The sequence below is a fragment of the Bos taurus genome, chromosome 7, assembly GCF_002263795.3.
Source record: "Bos taurus isolate L1 Dominette 01449 registration number 42190680 breed Hereford chromosome 7, ARS-UCD2.0, whole genome shotgun sequence".
NCBI lineage: Eukaryota > Metazoa > Chordata > Mammalia > Artiodactyla > Bovidae > Bos > Bos taurus.
The window spans coordinates 26,355,186-26,379,920 of NC_037334.1; the positions used below are offsets into that span (position 1 = coordinate 26,355,186).

General features: G+C 40.8%; 1 long non-coding RNA gene across 1 annotated transcript in view; it reads left to right on the top strand.

Annotated features, from left to right (window-relative positions):
- The window catches only part of LOC107132618 (uncharacterized), a 310,093-nt gene that overhangs the window by 214,925 nt on the left and 70,433 nt on the right, over nucleotides 1-24,735 (top strand). Inside the window, exon 2 of the long non-coding RNA XR_003035550.2 lies at nucleotides 15,691-15,893. This is a non-coding gene — a long non-coding RNA (uncharacterized lncRNA). The remainder of the gene's footprint in view (nucleotides 1-15,690; nucleotides 15,894-24,735) is intronic.

Sequence of the window (24,735 nt, forward strand, 5' to 3'; positions counted from 1 at the left end):
TTGTTTGATCTCATTTGGGTGGTCTTCACTTATTTCCACAACGGAAACTCTATTCACCCATTTTCTATGTATGTGAATTGATAGAGAAAGCATTAGAAAAGCTTATTCCTGAGTGCACTTTGGTTGTGGTTTTGCTCACTCCAGTGGATTTTATCAGGAACATAATAAAAGTAAAGTTAACCCAAACTGTGAATTAGGCCACAAGGAGAGATCTCATTGTTTCTCTCTGTGTGTGATCCAGGTGTATAATAAGCCCACCGGATAGCATTTAAATGGCTCAGCCACTCACTCCTGCTGTCATTTTATACTCTCTAAAGCAGATAACGAGCAGATAGTGTCGCTCTTAAAAATAAATACCTTAGGGAGAGCTAATCATGGCAAGGTCAGGGAAAGCTGTATTTAACCTGTTTAGACTTTTTATTTGGCTGGGTTGGGATGAGTTTGGTATGTTTTCAAAGTATGCCAGATTATAACCCTCACTGGACGGGAGCAGTCATAAGGGAACTAATACTATCCAGAGACCAAAGTCCTGTGTGACTTTCCCTCAAAATACAATTGCGGAGGACAGGAAGCAGAGTCAGGCCCACAGGAGAGAGAGACTCAGGCCTGGGGAATCATTTATGCTCCAAACCACATCATTTAGGGAACGCAGCTCATGAGAGCACAGAGAGTCCACAACCAGTGAGGATGTTTTGCTGGCGATGTTTTTAAGTCATCCATATCTGCTAGTATTCTCACAGCTCTAGAGTGGCCCAGGCTATTTTTGTTTACTGAAAAAGAGGAGAAATGCCAAAACAGGGATGAAGTATTGTGTTAGTATTGTTAAGTGTTCGGTCTTTACTATGTACCTCTGTGAACCTCTGTGACTGCCTGAATAACCCAGTTTAATAACATTACCCCCAGTTTGGAGGTAATGTTTGTGTGCAAGGCCTGAGCCCAAGGTGCAACAGAAAGTCATAGGCTTTTGAAGATGAGGGTCCATCCTAGGAAGATGGGGTAGGATATGAGACTGTATTTAGAAGTTATTTCTTTTCCACATTTTGTTCTCACTGGGGTAGTTTTTCCAATTTTTACAGATATGAAGTAAAGTGAAAGTTGCTCAGTTGTGTCTGACTCTGCGACCCCATGGACTGTAGCCCACTGGCTCTTTTGTCCATGGGATTTCCCAGGCAAGAGTATTGGAGTGGGTAGCCATTTCCTTCTCCAGGGGATCTTCCCAACCAAGGCATCGAACCAGGGTCTCCTGCACTGCTGGCAGATTCTTTACCATCTGAGCCATAAGAGAAGCCTTGGTGAGTGAAGGATGAGTTAACCTTAATTAACTGGTGTACTGGTGAAATCAACATTCACATTTTTGTGTGAATTTTGTTTATTTCATCTTGCAGTGTCTACGCTTTCTTCCATTCATTATCCACAACTGACATCACCTTTTAGGCTGCCCATGTCACCTTCCTAAGCAAGCTAGGTAATGGAAATGTTCTTTCTGACACACCCTTCAATCTTATACTTAAAAAAAAAAATCCTGTTAGACTATCATAGCCAAAGTTTAAGTTGTTCAAACTTTATTGCAGTTTAATGTCTTGAAGCAGGTTCTATTCAGTTCATATAATTTATTCTGAGAAGTAGAAATGTTATATAACCTATTCTAATTCCAAAAAAATGAACACAGATGTCAGTGACAAAGTTCTAGGAAATGACTATAAATTCTTGGAAGGCAAACTCAAAGTAACTGGTCTCTCACAGAATCTCAATGAATTTTAGCTAGTAATTGTTATTAAAGATGTTTTCCTATACCAAGATATTGTAGTCTAGTGAATAATAACCAAGTAGCAAAAGCATTAAAAAACAGATTACAAAATAGTGTAGGAAAGAACTTTCAGGACCTTTGCAAGTAAAGGTGACTGGGAGAACTTACAGAATAATTTCCAGAAGCCCAGAGAGTTTTCACCCCACTCCAGTACTCGTGCCTGGAGAATCCCAGGGACGGGGCAGCCTGGTGGGCTGCTGTCTATGGGGTCACACAGAGTCAGACATGACTGAAGCGACTTAGCAGCAGCAGCAGCAGAGAGTTTTAGTCTTCTCTTTGTAATGTGTTTACAAATATATAAATATTTAGTAATTTAATTATAGTAATTTATGCCTTGACTCGTAATTTTCCTGAATAACTTAGGATTCTATCTAAAAGGAGAAATTTCCTTGAAGTTACTTGTAGCTAAAAGTATATTATTGATAGAACTTGGGTTTTTTTTTTTTTAACCTGAGAGATATTTCTGATTTATATTAATGCACATTTATTAGTGGTCAAAGAATGATTTCTCTAAGATAAATATAGACAGAAATTCTAAAATGTGTTCACTCAACTTCCCTCCAGCACAGACAAGACCCAAATTTAGTGATGGAATTTCTGTGTCCGGGGCTTTTCCATATCCCATGTTTCCCAGAGAAAACAAGGCCCTTTCCCTGGGAGCAGATCTGAGGACAGTGGGCTCATATTAAATATCATTCATGTTTATATCCTCCACATAAATATCCTTCAAACAGAGGAGAAATACTAACTCCCAAGCATTGAAGTAATCATCATTTTAATTTCTTTGTGAAACAATATATTTTCAGACTCTAAATCCATGTTTCTTCTCAGACACATTTGTTGTTATTGTTGTTCAGACACTAAGTCATGTCCAACTCTTTAGTTGTATCATAGAAAGAGAAGCATTGTGGGATGAATTACATTCCTTCAAAATTCTTATGTGCAAGCCTGATCTATAGTACCTTAGAATATGACTATATTTGGAAATAAAATCTTTCAAGAGGTAATCACATGAAAATGAGGTCATTAGGGTGGACCCTAATCCATATGACTAGAGTCCTTTTAAAGGTTAGGACACACACATTACGGAGAGAAGACATAGAGAGGAGAAGACAGTTGTCTGCAAGTCAAGGAGAGGAACCTCAGGAAATATCAACCCTGCCAACACCCTGATCTTGAAATCCCAGCCTCCAGAATTAGGAGAGAGTAAATTTCTGTTGTTTAAGCCACCCAGTCTGTGGTATTTGTTATGACAGGTTTAGAAAACAAATCCAGAGGACAACCTAGATTCATGGCCCAGCTCTGGACAAGTGAATTAAACCCTGAAAATATTCTCAGAACAGACATAACATTTGTATTAAAACATCAGCTTTATGGTTTTACATTCTGTCTCTACATGGCTGACTCTAAATGTCTATCTCTTGCATTTTCTCCAAATCCACATTCGTAACCATCTATACCTGAGATCTCTACTAGAAGATCTAGTGGGTATCCCAGACTTAATGTATGCGAAACAGGACTCTTGGTATTCCCCACAAAAACTGAATGCCCCTCGGTAAGTGGAATCCCTAACATTCTAGTGGCTCAGGTCAAAATCTTGGAGTTAATGCCTGATTCCTCTTTTTCTGATGGCCCACATCAAACGAATCATGTTTTGTTTTGTTTTTTTTTACATTTTATTTTATTTTTTTATATTAAAATTTTTTTAATTTTTTATTTTATTTTATTTTTTAACTTTACAATATTGTATTGGTTTTGCCATATATCAACATGAATCCGCCACAGGTATACTTGTCAGCACTACCTTCAAAGCATATCCTAGTCCATGAATTGAGAGGCAGATCAATAGAATTTAATATTAAATACAGAAATTGATCAGCTTTAAAAGATTGTGAACAAAATCAAAAGATACATGACAAACTATGAGACGATATTTGCAGCATATTATCACTGAAGAGTTAATATCCCTGAGAGACAATGAGTTCTTTTTGAGAGAAAAAACCCTATAGAAAAATAGGCAAGAGATGTGAACAGATGATTCACAAAAAGAATCTAAAACTATAAAAAGATATTCCATTTCATAATAAGTGGACTGCATATTAAAAGCACACTGAGATACCATTTCTTAGTGTTTCAGTTCATGGGGTCACAAAGAGTCAGACACAAGTGAACAACAGCTCATCAGATGGGCAAAAATTCAAAAGCATGACTGTACAACCTCTTGGTGAGGCTGTGGAGAAACAGGCAATCTCATGTACAGCTGGTTAAAATGTAGAATGGTATCATCCCTATGGAGGCCACTTGGCATTAACTAACAAAATTACATGTGGGTTTACTGTTAATCCAGCAGTCCCACATGTATAAATTTATCCTGAAAATACACACGCATCAATACAAAAATACATATGCATAAGGTTGTTCATTTGCAGCATTGCTTGAAAGTGTAAAACATTGGAAACTTCCTAAATGTTCAAGCACAGAGGATTAGTTGGATAAAATATTGTACTACACACAGTAAAATACTATACAACTATTCAGAAAGAATAAAAAAAAGATTTCTATGAAACTGATACAGAGGGATTTCCTGAAGATCTTATTAAGAGGAAAAAAGCCAAGTATGAAAGAGCATATTTAGAATGCCAGATTTTGCATGAAAATTAGAAACTATGCATCTGTTTTCTTATCACTGCAAAACATATAGGGATGATAAACCCTGGCAGTGGCAAAGCTGGTGGCCAACAGATAGCAGTGGCGGAAGGGACGGAGGAGGGAGTGATGGTTTTCTGAGGATGTAATTTTGGACAGTTTTGAGTTTTGAAAGTGTTAGTATTCTACATATTTGAAAATAAAATTAATAAGGATGGAAAAGTAAAATTGAAACTGATTGCAAACTGAAAAAATGAATCTAACTGAATGGCACTTGAATACCACAACTGCACAAAAGGAAAGGAAGAGGGAAGGAGGGAGGGAAGAAGAAAACAAGTTACCAGATAGATCAAGAAGAATACACAGGACAGTCAGTTAATTTTGCATTTTAGATAAGCAGCAAATCGTTGTTAGTGTAAGTATGTCTCATGCACCACCTCCCGAGCCACTGCCCCTCCCCCTATTGCACTACGCACTCAACAGAGACACGTGGACCCTCCTGCTGTCCCTTAGACTTGTCAAGCAGTTCCCACTTCAGGGCTTTGCACATGCATATATGGCTCTTTTCTCTCCCTGACTTTAGGATTCTGCTCCGAGGTCATTATAAGTGAGAGCTCTTGCCTGCTTTCCACACTCCTTTTACCTCTTACTTTGATATATGTTTGCTTTCTCTAGCACTTACTAGAAGATACATATATGCCTATATAAAACATATATTTTGTGTGTGTGTGTGTAAGAACATGGCACATAGGAAGTGCTCCATGACAATTTGATGAAGGAAAAAAATGGTATTATTGGGCCAGTTGAAGTGAGTACAGATGCAAAGCCCCTGAGACTGAGAGAATGTTATTTCCCATTTCTTATTCATCCTTCTTGGCATATAGGGGTTTCCTTTTAAAACCTAGAACCTAAAGACTAGTCAAGAAAGGCTGCAAAAACAGTGCAAAGAGAGGAGAGGTATTTTGCCTCTGCCTCTTTGTGACTAATCAACTCTGTTTCAAGGACCTTGAGGAGATATTTTTCTTCCAACTATAGCTCTTCCATTTAAAACGGTAATCCCAGCTCTCATTTTGTATTTTCTCCTTGTAAAAGGATGTGAAGGTCACCCACTCAACAAACTCTTCAGTTGATGCAAAATGCATGTGGAATCAGAAACTTAGGCAATATAAAGTGAAGATGAATTGAAGTTATTTATATTCAGTAAAAAAAAAAAAAAAAAAAATGTGTTAGAGGAGTAAAGTAAGAAAAACGTGTCTCTCCAGCAGGAGTGCCTCATACACGGTTAAGAGATACCGGTGGCCCACCAGCCACCAAGGAGGGTTCCGGCCTCTCTCTGCCCAGAAGCAGCTGGGCCAGGCAATGGGCAGGATAATGATGATGTGCCTAGATCTCTTCCCAAACAGAGGCACCACAGGGTCTGAGGAAAAACTGGAAACACTTATATATGTTCACAACCTTGAAGTGATAACCAGTAGAAAAACAAGAGTTTGGTTTATCATTCCTACTTTACAGCTTAATCTTGTTTCACCTTTGAATTCTGGTGCAGAAATGTATCTTGATCTTTTCTGAGCTTCAACTTCTCAACATGGTCATTTGGCCCTTTTCTAGAGGACAGCTCAGCTCATCTGAAAAAGGAAACTTCATCCTCCATTGGGCAAAACTTTACTTTTCCCAGTAATTCCTTCTCCTCTGATCCAACAGAACACCTTTAGAGCATCTTGACACTTCTGCCAGATGCAGATAATCTTGATGTTATTCCAAAATTAAAACACTCAACCCTTGTAACTCCTTTGTTTTTTTTTTTTTGTGAGGAAGAGGGTTACAAGTGATCAAGAAAAGGGCTAACATTTGACTCCCTTGGATGTATGCATTTAGCTCGTGTGGACACCCTTGACAAGATTCTCTATGTGCTAAATGTGACCATGGGTGTATAAGTGGATTGTATGGACCATGTAGGGCTGAACCATTCCCACAGCTTTTTTTTTAAATCTTATTTTTCTTGATAGTCTGGGATACTCAATATCAGTGTTCCAAAAGTCATTATATATCTAACAAAAATGAACCATAATCCTCACAAATCTTCATGATTCAAGGATTTAATGTTTTAATCTTTTTATAATGGAAAATGTCAGACAATTAATTTGGATTGCCCATGATCTTGTTTTCCCTTTTAACTCAAAATGAGTTTTTATTTTATTTAGTAAGACAGTTTCTCATGTTGTTCAATTTAGTGGGTCATAACAAGTAGTTTTTTTTTTTAATGAAACAGAATAAAACAGAAAATAGCAGCTTGCTTCTAAAAGAAGGGAAATTATTTCTCATAAAACTTTTGTTTGGAAAATAAGTAAATGTTGAACTGCCCTGGCAATCCAGTGGTTAAGACTCCACACACACTCCATTGCAGGGAGCATTGGTAGATCCCTGGTTGGGGAACTAAGATCCCACATGCTACACAGGGCAGCCAGAAAAAAAAAAAAAAAAAGTAAATGTGTATCTATGTTAGGCTACACCACCAAATGCATTTCTTATTGTGGATCACAGTAAAAAAAAAAAAAAGTGAAGGCCATAGATTTAATATTTGTACTTTAATAAGCGATTAATAGACACTTAGGGTAACATAAAATCCAATTCATAGGTTAACTGTAAAAGAAACACCACTGCCTATGTGAACTAATTTATACATAGACAAGGAAAAATATTAATGTTTCTCAAGAAAAACAGATATTTTAGTATAGAAAAATAGGTTTCTGACTTATTGAAAATCAAATCCCTGAGTTATAAGCTAAAGAGTGAAAAAAAAAATCTTAGTCACCTTAAATAACATTTAAACTAGGATTTATGATGACTGGGCGTTGTTGGCATTTTTCTGACTAATTTAAAAATTTTTTATTAAAATGAAATGCAGACAGATTTATTGGGATCTAGAAAATCTTAAAAGAAGCCTTATTACACGACTTATTTCATTATGACAAAAACCCGTGATGAACCCTCAGTGTGAAGGGAAGAATGGCATCTTTGACATTTTAATGGGTCGTGTCAAAGATGGGCACGTGATGGATGCTGCTCCGGTCTCTCCCCTTGCTCTGGTACTTTTCAGTGGCTGCCCATGTTGTCATTGCACAGAAAGTCAGACTGAGGAGGTCCACAGCGGTAGGATACGATTCCACGTGGGGGCTGCTCCAGCAACCGAGGAAGCTGTCCTCTGTGACAACCTAGAAGGGAGGGATGGGGTAGGAGGTGGGAGTTGGGAGGGAGGTTCAAGAGAGAGGGGATATATGTATATCCATGGCTGATTCATGTTGGTGTATGGCACAAACCAATACAATATTGTAAAGCAATTATCTTCCAATTAAAAATAAATTAAAAAAATCAATAGTAACCCAGTGAAGAAATGAAAAAAAAAAAAAAACCCTAGGAAGTTGCACATAAAGATTTCCCCGTGGGATATTCTGGGACAGAGATAGCTGAGGGTATTTCTTGAAACCTACTGAAATGCCCCTCAGACTTCTGAAACCACCATGTGTACTGAGGGTGAATATAGGATTCAGTACTCTGACTGCGACCATCCACAGCTCATTTTGCCCTCTGCCAACCAGTCTGTTATTCCCATCTGTCAGTATTTCTGGAGCTCATTTGTCCCTGTCTCACTCCAAGGTACCTTTTTATTGAATGTCCCCCTATTTTGGAATAGAGAATCAGCATAAAATGTGGTACCTAAGTAAGAACAGAATAGTTGACAGGAATATCTGCATATTGATTTAATGCTTTTGGGAAAAGTCTTAGTGTAAAAATTAACCTAGTCCATTGATAAGAATATTTGAAACTCATTGACCAGCCTCAAGAAACCTTGACAAATCATTTTCAAAATGGCACCAACTGTAAATGGAAAATGTTGTTTTTACTGGGAAGAAGTCCAAAAAAGCAAAGCCCTCCTAAAATTTATTTCACAGAATCTACATATTCCTATTCTCATTCTCTCTTGCAAACAGAGGTTATAAGTTTAAAAGTTAAGTTCCTAAGCCCAAAATCTGTAAATAAATCTTTAACAGAGAGATCTCTGTGAGACAAGATGGTGTAAATATTAGAATTGTAACAGGGCTTCCATTTAAACTTTTGCACTACCCTTTCATAACTTCCTCCTCAGATATAAGAATAGGGACTGCTGACTCTAAGGCATCCTGGTGTTCTAACGTTTAAAAGACGGCTCAGTTAGAAAAATGCTGAGGGCTGTAGAGCCTTTGTTTACTAGGCTGTGCGGACTAATGGGTCCCCAAAGATGTTCTTCACGTCCTAATCTCCGGAACCTGTGAATATGGAGCATAGCACATGGCCTTTTCAGGTGATTAAGTTAAAGACCTTGAGATGGGGAGATTATGCTGATTATCTGGGTGGTGGTGGTGGTGGTGTTTAATTGCTGAATCATGTCCAACTCTTTTGTGACCCCACAGACTGTAACCTGCCAGGTCCCTCTGTGCATGGGATTTCCCAACAAGACTAGCAAAGTGGGTAGCCATTCCCTTCTCCAGGAAATCTTCCTGACCCATGGATCACACCCACATCTCCTGCATTGCAGGCAGATTCTTTACCACTGAGCTTCCAGGGGAGCCCAACTACCCAGATAATCACAAGGGTCCTTACAAGAGAGATGCAAGAAGTGTTCAGATCAGAGGCAGAAAGTGTAAGGACCCAAGCAGGAGTCAGAGAAGATAGATCTTAACACTGCTGGCTCTGAAGATAGAGGAAGGGGCTGTGACCAAAGAATGATGGCAGCCGTTAAAAGCTGAGAGAGGCAAGAAGATGACTTCTCCCCTTAAACCCTCTACAAGGGAACAGCCTGGACCATGCCTTGCGCTTAGCCCAGCGGGACTGACTTTTGACTTCTGACCTACTAAGAGTAAGAGAATAAATCGATGTTGTTTCTGTCACTAGGTTTATGGCATTTCTTACAGCAGTAGCAGGAAACTAGCACATTTAGTAAACTCAAAAGAAGAAAAAAAGAAGGGAGCCCCTTGTATCACCTTTACTTTCGAGCAAGTGTGTTTCTTCTTAAAACAGATATCGAGTCCTCCCCGACATCCCAGCCCAAAGAGGCCTAAGCACTTTTTCATCAGTTGCTACTCACTTAATATTAGGCGCTGGAGGATGACAAATTTGCTTACTCACCCAAATAATTTGAAAAATTCCATGATGGACAATTTTTTTTATGTAACTTCTCAGAAACAGTACAATTTTTGAGAGGTAAGAATATATAACAGACTGGATAAGTAAAGATTTAACACTTACTAGAACATATTTAAACTACTGCAGTTTTATAAATAAATCTGTCTTCCATGAATGCTGTATTAACTTCTAGGATTTCTCTGACTCATCTTTGCTTACCTTGGTTTGCACAGAAGTTTCTAAAACAAGAAAGAGGGATAGATTCATTTCCCTTCTTTTTCTTGTATTTGTATAATATTACCAGGTTCTTTTTCCATATTGGATGTTTATTTTACTGTTTACTTTGGATGGAATCAGGTGATTCAGCTGAAGTCCAAATAGACGACATTTCAACAAATGAAGTAGTTGAGCTATTTTAAGTCAACGCTTGGTAAAAATATGTTCTCCATTATTAAAACTTCAGGAATAATTCCATGCTGTCAAAGACAACATTTTTCTCCAAATTATTTCTTCCTTCTTATTTCAGAAGGTATCATTAAATAAATATTTCTTCTTAATGTCTTATCCACTTGTATCAGTGGTGCTTCAAACTAGGACGAGTAAAATATCAATGCTACTGGTTTTGATCATCTATGAATATTGAACTTTCACATCACAAAAAAAACCATATTAAGGAGAAGGGGAAATATCAAATCCTCCATTTGATATTTCTGCAATAATCTCAGTGGAGCAAATATTTCTTCAGATTCAGTGAAATTGCCTACAAAACTTAAGAAGAAATCCTCAGAAGTCACATTTGCATAAGATTTGAAATATGGAAGTCTGAAATGATAGAATACAAGAGCTTGCAGGGAAACCGGGGAGGTTATAATTTTAATTTATCCTGGCTATAAGGTTTTCTTTAACAAGTGAGAGTTGGCCCCAGTGTAAAATACAGCCTAAAGTACAGAAAGTTCACACAAGAAAGAATTCACCCAAAAAAACTTGCAAATAAAAAAGGGCCATGCAGCAAGCTGGCACTGAAATGAGAAACCACCTCTTAGAGAAAGGTCAGGAGATGATGTGGAGTGAAAAATCTCCAGGGAACTGTCACTTTCTGAAAAGGAAAATGACAAAAGTGACAAATTTCAGAGAGTCTGAGGAGAACAAAGGACAGAGGTTGAAATACATAGAGTAGAACTGCCTGCGTTCTTTCTTTGAGAGAACATTCAAGGTCACTTCCCCAGAATCCCTTAGTGCTTCTCCCTTAAAGGGAAAAAAAAAAAAAAAATGAAACTCCTGCCCCTCATCATTGCTAACCAGAAGAGGTGCCTGGGAAGACAGTGATCTGGGTTCTCTGAACTGGCAGCCATTGCCCCTGCTTACGACCCAAGCTCCTTGAGAGCTTTTTTCCCTTCAATATTAAAAATAAAAGGGGCTCTCCATGTGACGCTAGTGGTAAAGAACCTGCCTGCTAATTCAGGAGATGTAAGAGACTCGGGCTCAATCCTTGGGTCGGGAAGATCCCCTAGAGAAGGGCACAGCAACCCACTCCAGAATTGTTGCCTGGAGAATCCCGTGGACACAGGAACCTGGCGGGCTACAGTTCATTGGGTCACAAAGAGTCAGACACAACTGAAGCGACTCAGCAGACATTAAAAATAAAAATGCATAGGTGCATTATACCAACCTACCTTATAATACTCTCCTAAGTAATAATGACCAAGCTTAAATACAGACACACACATAAAACACACACACACTGGCTCAAAATTAAGCCATTTCCCAGTTGGTGCTCTCCTGCCCCTTCACCAGCAGGGAACACTTTCCTCTTTCTTCCCCATCCTTTGGTTTTGTCTTTTTCCATTTTTTTTTTACCCTCTCCCCTCAGCTGGTTTTAAAGGTAGCAGGAGGAGCATCCAAAGCATTTCTTTGCATCTTTGATAATATTCAGCAATTTTAAATGTTCCCTAGCCTTACCCTTCATTGTGGTTTTGCATTTTGAGACCCAGTGCAACTCTAATTGAGACCCAGACCCAGCTCTAGTCAGAGCTCCTGACTCAGGGCAGATGGAAACTGAACTGAGGATAGTTCTGAAGGGTTTCAAACAAATATGCAAACCTATCTCCCAACCAGCTGCTCTAGCCTCAAAGAGAGAAAAAGTTGAAAAGCTTCTCTAGAGAGGAAAATATGTAATATTTGTCAAACAATAAAAATTCTTTGCTTTTAATATTTCCAACTTTAGGATATAGTTTGAAATGTACAGATAGCTATTATTTAACTACTTTAAGATAAACTTATATCTTTGGGGTTTTAATCATTTCTTTTAGAAGTTATTTTTAGATATGTTCATTTTTGGTAGAAGCACTAAAATACAATGGCATTTTGCAACAGCAGTTTTTCATCAGATGCCTTTTTCTATAAGTCGTGAAAACAACATTGATTATACTGCCAAGCGCTGCTACAAAGTGCTCTGCATCATAAAAGGATTTGGAACCTCATTTATTATCATCTAAATTGTACATTGTACACTTGATAGCAACATGTTGTCAACTAAACAGCCTTTCCTATCCAGACCAATGGATATTATAATAAAACAATTGAGACGTTTTTGTGAAAAGCATGATTCGGTGGATTCTGAACCTAAAACACATTTTTTGTTCCCCCGTGACAAATGCTGACTGAGTGGCTGCCAGTTACTTAGAATGGCACTGAGAGAGGTCAGATGAAATGACGGAGACGGGAGAAGTGTCTGAATCCCATCACCAAAGAGCAAAACTCTGAGACATGATGATAGGTTCTCACATTACATCACAGGGAAGTGTTTGTGTTTTCCTCCTGGGAAAGCATCAAATAAACATCAGAGCAACAAACATATTAACACTGAACAAAACTAATCCAAAAGTCCATCCTAGTTAGAACCAACAGAATTTTCCTGATATCAAAGTTTATGTTGCTTTTGGAACTGAATTTGAGGTCCAAATCTCCCTTATGCAGACCACATTTCTTTGGGCAAGTAAGAACAGGGAAGCCCATAGTATGTCTGTGGTCTAAAATTTGAGGTTCAGTGTGTTGAAAACATGAGTGCTGCTCTTATAATATCCTAAGTGAAGTTGCTCGGTTGTGTCCAATTCTTTGCGACCCTCTGGACTATAGCTTGCCATACTCCTCTGTCCTTGGAACTCTCCAGGCAAGGATACTGGAGTGGGTAGACGTTCCCTTCTCCAGGGGATCTTCCCAATCCAGGGATCGAACCCAGGTGTCCCACATTGCAGGCGGATTCTTTACCATCTGAGCCACCTACATTGCCACAAAAAAGGAAATGACTACTGAGGTCTATGCATTACAAAATGAAAAATTTAGGTTGATAATGAATGAAAACGAATGTGGAAGTTATTCATTTAATTGGCTTTTGTGATGCAGGAATAAGTTTTTTAGTTAGTGTCTTCTTTTTTATAATTTTCTTTACTGATTTATTTTTTGCTGAGTCTTTGTTGCTTTGCAGGCCTTTCTCTAGTTGCAGAGACCAGGGGTTGCTCTCTAGTTACTGTGCTCAGGTTTCTTATTGCTGTGGCCTCTCTTGTTACAGAGCACAGGCTCAAGGGTGCTCGGGTTTCAGAAGTTGCATCGTGTGGGCTCAGTAGTTGTCGTTCCCGGGCTCTAGAGCACAGGCTCAGTAGCTGTGCCACACGGTCCTAGTTGTTCCACAGCATGTGGGATCTTCCCGGACCAGGGATCGAACCCATGTCTCCTGCATTGGCAAGTGGATTCTTTACCATTGAGCTCCCAGGGAAGCCCAGCTAGTGTCTGCTATATCCTCATACATAGCACTTAACAGAAAACAGTAGTGCTGGATTTGCTATCTCTGTACATCTGGTTCCTACAATTAATGGACTATTTGGGGCTGAACTTACACACTTCAAGTGTTTTATTGCTAATGCAGATTCATAATACTTGAATCATTGAATTTATATACATATATATATAATTCTGAAAAATCAAAGGATCTGAATTCTGCCATTATTTCTATTTATCTATTTCTTGACTGCACTGGGTCTTTGTTGCTGCAGGCAGGCGTTCTCTAGTTGCGATGAGCAGGGGCTGCTCTCTGGTTGCCACGTGCAGACTTCTTGTGGTGGCGGGCGCTCGTGTTGTGGAGCACGGGCTCTGGGCCACACGGGCTTCAGCAGTGGTAGTGCATGAGCTGTGTTGCTCTGCAGCATGGGGGATCTTAGTTCTTGGACCAGGAATCGAACCCTACATCCCTTGCATTGGCAGGCAGACTCTTAACCGCTGGACCACCAGGGAAGTCCCTATACGATTATTTTTAAACTTTTTTCGTTGGGTTTATTACCATCAGAAAGTAATGGCTTCATCACCTTTTGTACTCTCAAAACTTGTCCCATCCTACGTGTTCTTATAGACCCTGTCTTTCCTTATCAAGTGGTGGGATCCCTGTCTCTTCCCCTTGAGACCAGGTGGGCTCCTGACAAACCAAGTGGTTTCTGAGGCTAAGTTAGAAGATACCATGAAGTGTCTTCCAGATTCTCTTGTGACTTCCCTTGTGGAGCCCTAAGCTCCAAGTCAATGAGAAGTACCAGGTGGCCATGCTGTGAGGAAGGCCAAACTAGGCCAGCCAAAGAGACCACCAGGAGAGGCCCCAAGACTGCAGGAAGAGAGAAAGGTGCCTGGCCAGCTCTCAGCTGCTTCAGCCACCATCTGACTACATTCACACAAGACACCTCGGGCAGAACACACACCCCAGCCCAGCCACTTGGGAATTTCTGACCCACAGATATCAGGAGCAATAATAAATTATGTTTGTTGTTTTAAGCCAGGAAGTTTGGGGGGTAATGTGTTCCATACAAAGTATTAGACCACAGGAAAAAACTTCTCTAATTAAGGGACCTCTTCAACAAGGAACCTTGTGGTGGATCTGAATGTCTCACCCAGATTAGCCCTCCATCTCTCTCCATTCCATGAGAGGAATGTTGGCCCCTGAGGGCTCATAGCTGGCTCCCTTTCCAGGCATTGCCCTTAGCAAAGGAAACTGCCTCTCCTGAGGTACACCTCTCCCTGAGGATGGCCCATATCTAATAGTGATTGATGCAAAATACTGATACCTTGCCTTCTTGCCTAAATTTAGGCAACACAGAAGAATGATCACAGCTCCAGAGGTCCTGTAGGATAGGCTTGGTTGCAACAGTAGCAGCTCAACTTCTTCCTCTGATCAGTCTTGCTTCCCTTGCTCCTTTACAGGTATTATTCTCAATAACCTATTGCACACAAATCTCCATTTCAAGGACAGTTTTCAGATAACCTGAACAGGGCTCAAAGGATAATTAGCATTGGAAAAGAAGGCGAAGTCAGGCCCTGAGATATAAAATTCCCTGGTTTTCCCAGGAGACAGCAATAGTAATTAGAGATACAATGACCCTCACAATGACCTGAACAAAGTTTCTAATCCATTGACTATTACCTGTAGACTGAGATGGTTTCCCCTGACGGTCTTCAAGGCATCCTTTACTCATTCTGACACTTGCTGGACATAATCTAATTTGCCTGACCAAAATCAATTTGGCCTCTGAAAATTTTGACTACGTGATGTTTCAGAAGAGAGTATGTGAAAAAATAAAGCCATTGTGTTATGGATCATTGCATTAGCTGAGAAAAGTTTGAAATAAGACCACAACTCATTCTTAAATCTTGGTCCTGGACATGTAGCAAAACTTAAGCAAATATGTGCTATAACGATTTAAGAAGGAAAACTTTTTACAGCGAAGTCTATGAGATTTGAAGGTGCCTGGTTTCATTTTTCCTGGAAGAAAATGTTTTTATCTTCTTATTTGTTGTTTCATCTCTTATTTTATCCAGCCGTCATCTTTGAGAAGTGATTCATTATTTCACAAGGACTGTGAAAAGAAAGACTGAGTTCAGAGATCATTTCTAGAAGCTGATGGGGACAGCTCAGTGATTTAAACTGCAGGACATTTTTATTTTTCAAACCAGATCTGATCTTCTACTTCAGGCATTTTATAATTAATTCATGAAGACGAGCTTCAAACTTGTTTTCTCACTTGTCTATCTTGTGTTTGCAGGCTCTTCTGTATCTTTACATGAGCACAGCTCCCAGCAGGAACTACGGATTTCTCAAATTCTTCAAAGTTCTCCTGAGGCCATTGCATCAGCACTGAAGGCAATCAGCAGTTGAGTGGACACATACATTTATTAGCTTCCCAATAATCTGCAGTGATGTATGGGATCATTCTGTACTATTTACCAGCTTGGGAAACAAAATAAGGTACCATTCTTTCTTTCTAATTGAAATATAGTTGATTTACAAGAGTATGCTAGTCTCTGCTGTACAGCAAAGTGACTCAGTTGTTCACATATAGACATTGTTTTTTAAAATATTATTTTCCATTATGGTTTATCCCAGGGGATTGGATAATAGTTCCTTGTGATATACAGTGGGATCTTGTGGTGTAGCCATTCCAAATGTGATAGTTTATATCTACCAATCCCAAACTCCCACTCCATCCCTCCTCTCCCAGCACCAAACCCCCCACCTTGACAACCATAAGTCTGATCTCCATGAGTCTCTTTCTGTTTTGTAGATAGATTTATTTGTGCCATATTTTAGATTCCACATATAAATGATATTATACGGTATTTATCTTTCTCTTTCTGACTTACTTCACTTAGTATGATAATCTCTAGGTGCATCCATGTTGTTGAAAATGGCATTATTTCACTCTTTTTTATGGCTGAGTAGTCTTCCATGGTATATTTGAAACACATCTTCTTTACCAATTTATCTGTTGATGGACATTTGGGCTGCTTGCATGTCTTGGCTATTGTGAATAATACTATTATGAACATATGGCTGCCTGCATGTATCTTTTTTAGTTATAATTTTGTCTGAATATATGCCCAAGAGTGGGATTGCTGGATCATATGGTAATTGTATTTTAGTTATCTGAGGAACCTTCATACTGTTTTCCACAGTGGCTGTACCAATTGACAATCCCACCAACAGTGTAGGAGGGTTCCCTTTCCTTCACACCCTCTCTGGCATTTGTTATTTGTAAACTTTTTATTGGTCATTCTGACCAGTGTAATCTAGTAAGGTATCATTCTTTTTAAAATTCTAATTCAGTTACTTTCATCCCTCAATCTACCCATGGAAGAGAGTTCCATCTTGGAGATCTTTTTTCCTGAAAGAAGTTCCAAGACTCAAGAGGTATTTATTCAGTCCAGTGAATTAAATTCAGTCCATTCAATTCGGTTAAATTCAGTCCATTTAAATGAGCAACCCTTTCAGATGAGTAAATGAAATACTCTCCTTGGTCAGAATCTTAGTCCTTTCAGGCTACTGTAACAAAAATTCCAAAGACTGTGTGGCTTAAACGACAAACATTTGTTTCTCGTGGTTCAGGAGGCTGGAAAGCCCAGGATGAAGGTTCTGGCATATTTGGGGAATGGTGAAGGCCTGCCTCCTTGTTCATCAGTCAGTCAGTTCAACCACTCAGACGTATCCGACTCCTTGCAACCCTGTGGACTGCAGCAGGCTTCCCTGTCCATCACCAACTCCAGGAGCTTGCTCAAACTCATGTCCATTGAGTCGGTGATGCCATCCAACCATCTCATCCTCTATCATCTTCTCCTCCTGCCTTCAATCTTTCCCAGCCTCAGAGTCTTTTCCAATGAGTCAGTTCTTTGCATCAGGAGGTCAAAGTATTGGAGTTTGAGCTTTAGCATCAGTCCTTCCAATGAATATTCAGGGCTGATTTCCTTTAGGATTGACTGGTTTGTTCTCCTTGCAGTTCAAGGGACTCTCAAGAATCTTCTCCAATACCACAGTTTGAAATCATCAATTCTTCGGCACTCAGCTTTCTTTGTGGTCCAGTTCTCACATCCATATATGACTATTGGAGAAACCATAGCTTTGACTAGGTGGACTTTTGTTGGCAAAGTAATGTCTCCGCTTTTTAGTATGAAGTATAGATTTTTCATAGCTTTCTTGTTCATAGAGGGCCTTTTCTCTTGTTTTTATATGGTGGAAGGGTTGAAGGAGCTCTCTGGAGCCTTTTTTATAAGAGCACTAATCCCATTCATGAGGGCTCCATTCTCATCATCTAATCATCTTCCAAAGACCCCACCTCCAAATGCCATTGCCTTGGGTTTTAGAGTTTCAACATATGGATTTGAGGGGATACAAACATTCAGTCTATAGCAGTCGGTCAAATAGTCGGGGATTCAGCTGCAGAGGTTGTTATTTCCACTGTGCCAGTGGAGTCTTTGCCTACTGAAGAGACCACAGCACATCTGCCAAAGCTGACCTGATCAGAATTTCTCCTCATTCAGAGGACAGAAGCACTGGTGTCTTGTTCAGCTAAGATTGCTCTCAGCCCTATAACTCTCTGGAGACACAGGTCCCTGCCCTACACAAAAACCTAGTCACCATCCCAAGGCCACCATGCCATGATGCTAAAGTAGCTGGGCTAGAGGTATACGATAGTCTAACACATGCTCTGGTATCCCCCTATGCAAACACCACTTGCTACCATGGCTCAATTAGTCTACTCCAGAAAATGAGTCCCCAGTGCTGTTTTACTAGAAGCGTGGGGATAGGCCTGGCTCCACAGAAACAGTGGTGCTGCTGATACAGCCTAGCCACCACCTCAAAGAGAAGGGAAAGTCAAGGACCACACTGGGTCTCTCTGCCTTCCAGTTCCAGGGCCCAGCCACTTCCTTACCTAGCAGACTTCTCACTCAGCATTCCAGCTGTCTCATCCCCGTGGCCCACCATCAACAATCACAATGTAGAGCCACTAACCTAATACACAAAGGCTTGATTTCCTATAACACAGCAGCCTAGAATAGCAAGAGTCTTAAGACAATGCCATTACATAGCATTTCTCTGATTCAGCTCTGTGAGGCCTGGGGAACTCCCAGACTACAGCTTGATACTTCTGAGAATTCTCAGAGTGGTCTTGCACCTGCTTCCTGAGGCAGTTCTTTCAGAATTTGTAGTTTTCACTTCTCACAGTATTCACAGGTATTATTGCTGTTCACTCGGGAGCCACCTCTTGTCCTGGCTGACTTCCCACTGCAGCCCGATGTCCATTACTGTTGACCATGCCCACGAGAGGCATGGCACTGCAGACATGCACCAGAGTGCTACCACTGCAGCTCCCACCTGGCCAAGGCACTAACATCCAGCAAGGTGGTTGCCAGCAAAGCCACATCCAGGCAGGCACTGTGCCCGCTAAGTCTTCCATCAGTGTCGACTCTGCTACCAGCTCCTTGTCTCTAGGTCTTCAGCTTTCACCTCACCTCATTTCAGCCCCCTCCCTGAGACATATGTCAACACCCTTGGGGGCAATTACAGATTCCCCCAGTGCCTCCCCAGAGCTCTGTGCAATGCCTGAAGCATGACTCACTCTGCTTCCAAGGCACCTTCTCACCCTGGGGCCCTGGTTAGACAGGAAAGCAGAGCCTGGCAGTCCATCCTCTGCTCTGCAGACATGTTCACACACTCTTGGACCCCAAGGAGACTGCAACTCAGCCAGCTGCTGCAACTCCTGCCTCCAGCGTGAGGTCACATGTACTTTCAGACTAGGGATGACTGCCGACTTATGTGGGCTCAGAACCTCTGGGGAGAGGTTGAGATGGGGCAGGGAGCGGGAGGGTGCTGAGGTTTCTTCAGCAGAACTAAATCATGCAACAGAGTTCAATGTGATGCGGAAGGAAGTCACCAGAAAGTTTCCTAAAGGAGAGGAGGAGAATGTTCAGGGGCCACAGCTCAGTTATAGTATTTTTATTTCTCTTCAGTCTCTTCACTGAATTATCCCTCTGATTATCCTTTAAAACCTTCAGTTTCTCATGAGGATGAATAACCTTGTGTTTGTTGTGTGAAGAGAGTGACCCTCTGAGAGAAGACTTGTGATGGCTTCCTCTGCAGACCCAGGGGTTTAGAGCACTGTGAGCTCCTCTGAGGAAAAAATTTTCAACTTTATAAAATCCATGAAAGGGAAACTGTGTCAGCTCGATTCCTAAGGAGTCAATTAATTAAAGTTAAGTCCCCACAAACACTGCCAAATGCCAGCTCCAGATTAAACGGCGTGGAGAGGCATTAGGCTGTGACCTCCTGTCACTGGCTGGGTACCTGGCAGATTTTAGCTTGTGTGCTGATCCAACAGAAATAAGTATTAACTCACGAGGAAGGCAGATAAAGAGTTCAAGGACAACCGTGAGCATTTAAAATGGGGGACTTTTCATCTCTTCGTCTTCTGCTCCTCTTTGCAAACTTTTCATCTTCTTTTTTTTCATCCACCCTTCTATTTCAGTGCCATCTTCTCATTGGGGGTATGTTTGGTGAGTGAAACTGAAATCTGTCTGGTTTGGGGTTTGAGAAGCCACCTCTCTCTCGACTAGCATACCTTCCTCTCTGATTTACAAAGACCCAGTGTGATTCTGTTGCAAAGCTCAGTCCGAGTTTAGAGCTGGGTGCAGAGGCATACAGAGCAGGTAGCCAGTCACTGGCTGTAAGAGTTGGATACTCACCTGGGAGAAAAATAGTTCTGTCATGAGGGGACACCCCCAGCCTGCTGGGGGTGCTTCATATGCTCCTTCCATCCCTCAATCTTCCCCATCAGCTTGGCACAAGCATGAAATTTCAGGATCTCAGATTTCTTCTCTCCTCTCTGTCTTCCAGATTTCTCTTTTAAAAGGTCATCTCCAGTCTAAGCAATGATCATTCATTTCTGCCTTAGTAGAGATCTATTTATTAAGCCACTTTCCCAAGTAAGTGGAGGAAACAGGGCACAGAGCAGTAAAGTTTAAGAAAAAGGGGCTTTTATAGAGGAGTTTCAAGCATTTAAAAAGAGGACCATGGCTAGGTGAACTGGAAGAAGAAAGCAAACAAATGGACTTCCCACTATGCACATCAGTCCAATTAAGTAGATATTAATCCCCCCACAGTAGGTACATGTTATTTTGGGATTTTTTTAAACATGAGAAAGTTGAAGTACAGAGAAGTTAATCATTTGTCCCACTACTGAGTGTGGAGCCAAGATTCCAAGTCAGGATGACCTGATTGCTCAGCCATGGTACTTCCCCAAAATACATCACTTAAATTGTTTTTCCAGGGGAAGGGACCACCATCCCTTGGCCTGTGAAGGGATGGGTTCAGAGCTCCCTCTACTGAGGTCTGGAACTATTCCCTGCTTGTTAACCTGCTGGTTGAGAAGTGCTGAGAGTCTCATTGGAGATGTCTTAAATCAGATGCCTGCAATAATAAAGATAACTAGCATAATAATGCTATTGTTTATGGAGGGCTTGTGCTGTGCTAAGCGCTTTACAGACACTGTCTCAGAGAGAATGCAAGTAGAGCAAATACCATCACTGGTCATCAGCATTTGACCTTTTCCTTGGAAACCAAAAGCCACATAATCTCAGTGTGTATTCCAGTCAGGAAACCAGCTTACTAATTGATCCAAAAGCCGAATTCATTTTATTTTTCTCTGCCTGGTAAACTCCCTCAGCCATGCTCTCCTGAACCTGATATGAAATCTTAGGGATGTCTCTGGTTTCTAAGGATGCTTAGATGAGAAAAGTTCTCTGGTCACCTTCAAACATTATCGAGTCTGGTCTGGTTGACACAGAGTTCTATCTGTTCTGATACAGTAACAAAACTCCTAACTCATTTAAAATTAAAACTGTTGTCTCCCCATCACTCCATCCAGGTCTGCTTCCCCGATCTCACCACCAGAGTTCTACCAGGTCAGCTGTCCTCCCACCACCAGTTCCTGTTCTGACCTGCCCTGTGACTAGGCCCCGGAGTAGGGTTTAGAGAGAAAAAGTACAGAGTAAATTGGTGTCAGTGCCCTTTGGCCTTGGGCGATATCTGAGGTTGACTTTTATTTGTGTGGGACACCTGGAAAACTTCCTCAGAAAACCCAGCTGTGCCCCATGCCCCAGTGCCTTTGAACAGACCATGCCTCTGTTCGAGCCATCCGCTTACACCCCTCTGCCTTCGGGCTTCAGAAGCGTGTGCCTCAGAGGTGTCCTTGTGCCACTCCAGACTGTCCTCATGGCCAAGCTGGCTCTCCCTATGAAACCCACACCCGATCCATGGAGAGCAGTCACTCTCACTCCGCAGTCTAATTCACTCCCGAGGAGGTGCACTCATCTTTTCTCTGCCAACTCCAGGGCACCGGGTCAAACCTGGGGATGGAGTGTGCCCGACACGAAGTCCACTGTCTGAGTGGCCCTCTGAAGCTCCTCTCCTTTGGCCTAAGGGTGACATTCTTCCCCTCTCCATAGCCAGACTTGGATTGAGAAAGAAATACAGTAGAGACTCCCATAGCACTGCAAACTGGATCCAAAGAGAACATCTGTGAAGCCTTGATCAGTTTCACAGAGCTTCTGCCTTCTCCTTAACACGCCCGCATGTGGGAATTCACATCCTTGGCACCTCATGCTTTATTCTTGGATAGTAAGCTCAGTGGAAAGCGCAGAGAAGCCTTGGAGGTCCTGCTTTACTCCAGGAAGGGTACATTCACACTCTCACCCTTCCACCGCTCACACTTTCTGAGAAATTCTACGCTTTGTGACAATCAGATCGCCTTGTATTGCCAAGTTCTGGAGTAGCAAGCAGCTCACCCAACTCTGGCTTGCGCATCGTGACTGGATACAAACCCCCACTTCCTGGAGAAAGATAAGGCCATGTGGATTTTTCGCATTTTCAAGGCTACGAAACTCTTCTAGATTCTTTACGGTCACCCCATCCCCCTCGACAATTTATGGAATGTTATTGCAGTGAGATGGAAAACAATTTCATAACCATTGTAAAGATCCTTTGGAAATGTCTTAAACAATCACAACATCTCTGTTAAACCTGTTTTTAAAAACAAAGAAAAAAAAATACCCTGTCTTAAACTAGCCCTTTTCTTCAAACTTTTCTAAAACTTTTTATTTCATTTTGGAATATAGTGGATTAACAAACAATGTTGTGACAGTTTCAAGTGAACAGGGAAGGGACTCAGCCATACATATACATGTATCCATTCTCCCCGAACTCCCCTCCCATCCAGGCTGCCACATAACCTTGAGCAGAGTTGCATGTTCTATAAATTAGATTCTTGTTGGTTATCCATTTTAAATATAGAAGTGTGTACATGTTCACAAACTCCCTACCTATCCCTTCTCCCATCCTTTCCCCTGTCTCCAAAATTTAAACATGAGTATCGAAGGCATCTGTTTTCCCCTCTTCAATTGTAATGTGAAGCCCACATAATCTAGGAGAAATTTTCTCTGAAAATAGGCATGGAGATAATACTTTAAACAAAATGTATTTTTTATTATCAGCACTAAATATGTATTAATTCATATCTTAGTGGCTCCTTAGATGATCACAGGCTGAAGAATAATGATCAAATTGAAGCTTGACTTCTTCATGTTCAATCCCAATGTATTTAGCCAAATTTTTATTTTTAAAAAGAAAAAAAATGCTTTGCAGTGTTGGCAGTTGCTCACTGACATTTCACTGATTCTTCTCATTTATTTCCAGTGATTAGTATCAGTCTTAGAATCAATATTATGTGCTGTGTGTGTGTGTGTATACATATATATATATATACACACATAGTTGTACTGTGTAAGTGTAATTATATAATTAAACCTCAATATGTATGGTAGATAAAACATGAAGCCAAAGTCCTGGGTACAATGACTCTTTTTTAGAAGAGGACAGGATCTTGATCAGAACCTGCCTAAGTCACATTAGCTGCCTCCATTTCTGCATCCTGGATAGATTTCAGAGTAACTGTCAAAGCCCAGGAAGTTGGTTTTTTTTTTTTTTTTTTTGCAATGAGAAGCAGTTCACCAGGCTTTAAGATGCTCAAAGGCAGGGAATGGATGCTGTGTAAATAAAAGATTTTAAGTCTCTAGGACTGTTGCTATTTATGGTAGGTGCTTATTTGTATGATTCTTATGTATAGAATATCCTTAATATGGGTTTTACTTACCTTTCAGGGGCCATCCTAAGGAGATAACAACCTTCCATCCTTGGTTGCACTGAAAAGGGTGCTTTATCTGGAGGCATGAGAGTGCTCTGGCGCCCCACACATTCAGACTTTCACCCCTCTACCAGACTAGCACGTCTCATGACCGAGGCCCCAGCACCAAGGTCCTGTCTTCAGAACCTCTTTCCATCTCTCTATCATGACCTTCCCTTGATAACATCAAAGGAGTCTTCACTGTTTAAAATGTCTTGTTCATTTGTTATTATCTGCCTCCTCTGATGTTTAAACCAAAAAAACCCAGCAACCTTGACCTCATTTGTGACATACCTGGGACCTAGAATAACATCTGGCACATGTTAGATCCCTGACACAGAAGCTCTGACCACTGGTCAGAAGAACCTTGGGCAAGTTACTCCATTGCTGTGAGCTGCAGTCTTTATCCTCAGGGCTGGGGAGCTGCTCAAGGTAATTTTTAAAGTTCCTTCTGGCTATTAAAGCACACTATTCTTCAAAATACTGACATCCTTATATAATTTTCCCTTTTCATAAATGCAAATTATTGGTAAAAAATAAGGAGACAAATCCTTACTGATTTTCAGTTAAAATATGTGTCCTCCATCTAATCTCTCTGGCATCTGGGAATAATTTTAATATACAGTTAACCCCTTCTCTTAGTAGTGTCTTGATCCTTAAACATGTTAGCGTGAACTGCTGAAATCCTTTTTATAGATGTCCATTGCCAGCCTTACTACCCATCTCTTTATGGCTAAAGGGAAGAGTTATTTTCTGTGCTCAAGGAATTCCTGAAGAAACCACAAAGACAAACTGGGACAAAGCTGTATAATACAGACACCCAGACATGTAGCCAGGAGTATGTACAACTGTGAGACAGACAGAGGGACAAGGACAGTGTAAAAGAAAACAGACCCACAGGCCCAAGGAAGAGCAGGAGAGAAAGATTTCCTTATGGATGCCTAGAAACACTGAGGAAAGCCCCAGTTATTTTCAGAAGTGAGATCTCACCCAGCCACCTCTCATTGTCATAACGTGGGGACCTGATGTGGATGCTGGATATAGTAATGTTTGGGGTTTGATGACAGACACTAGAGAGCA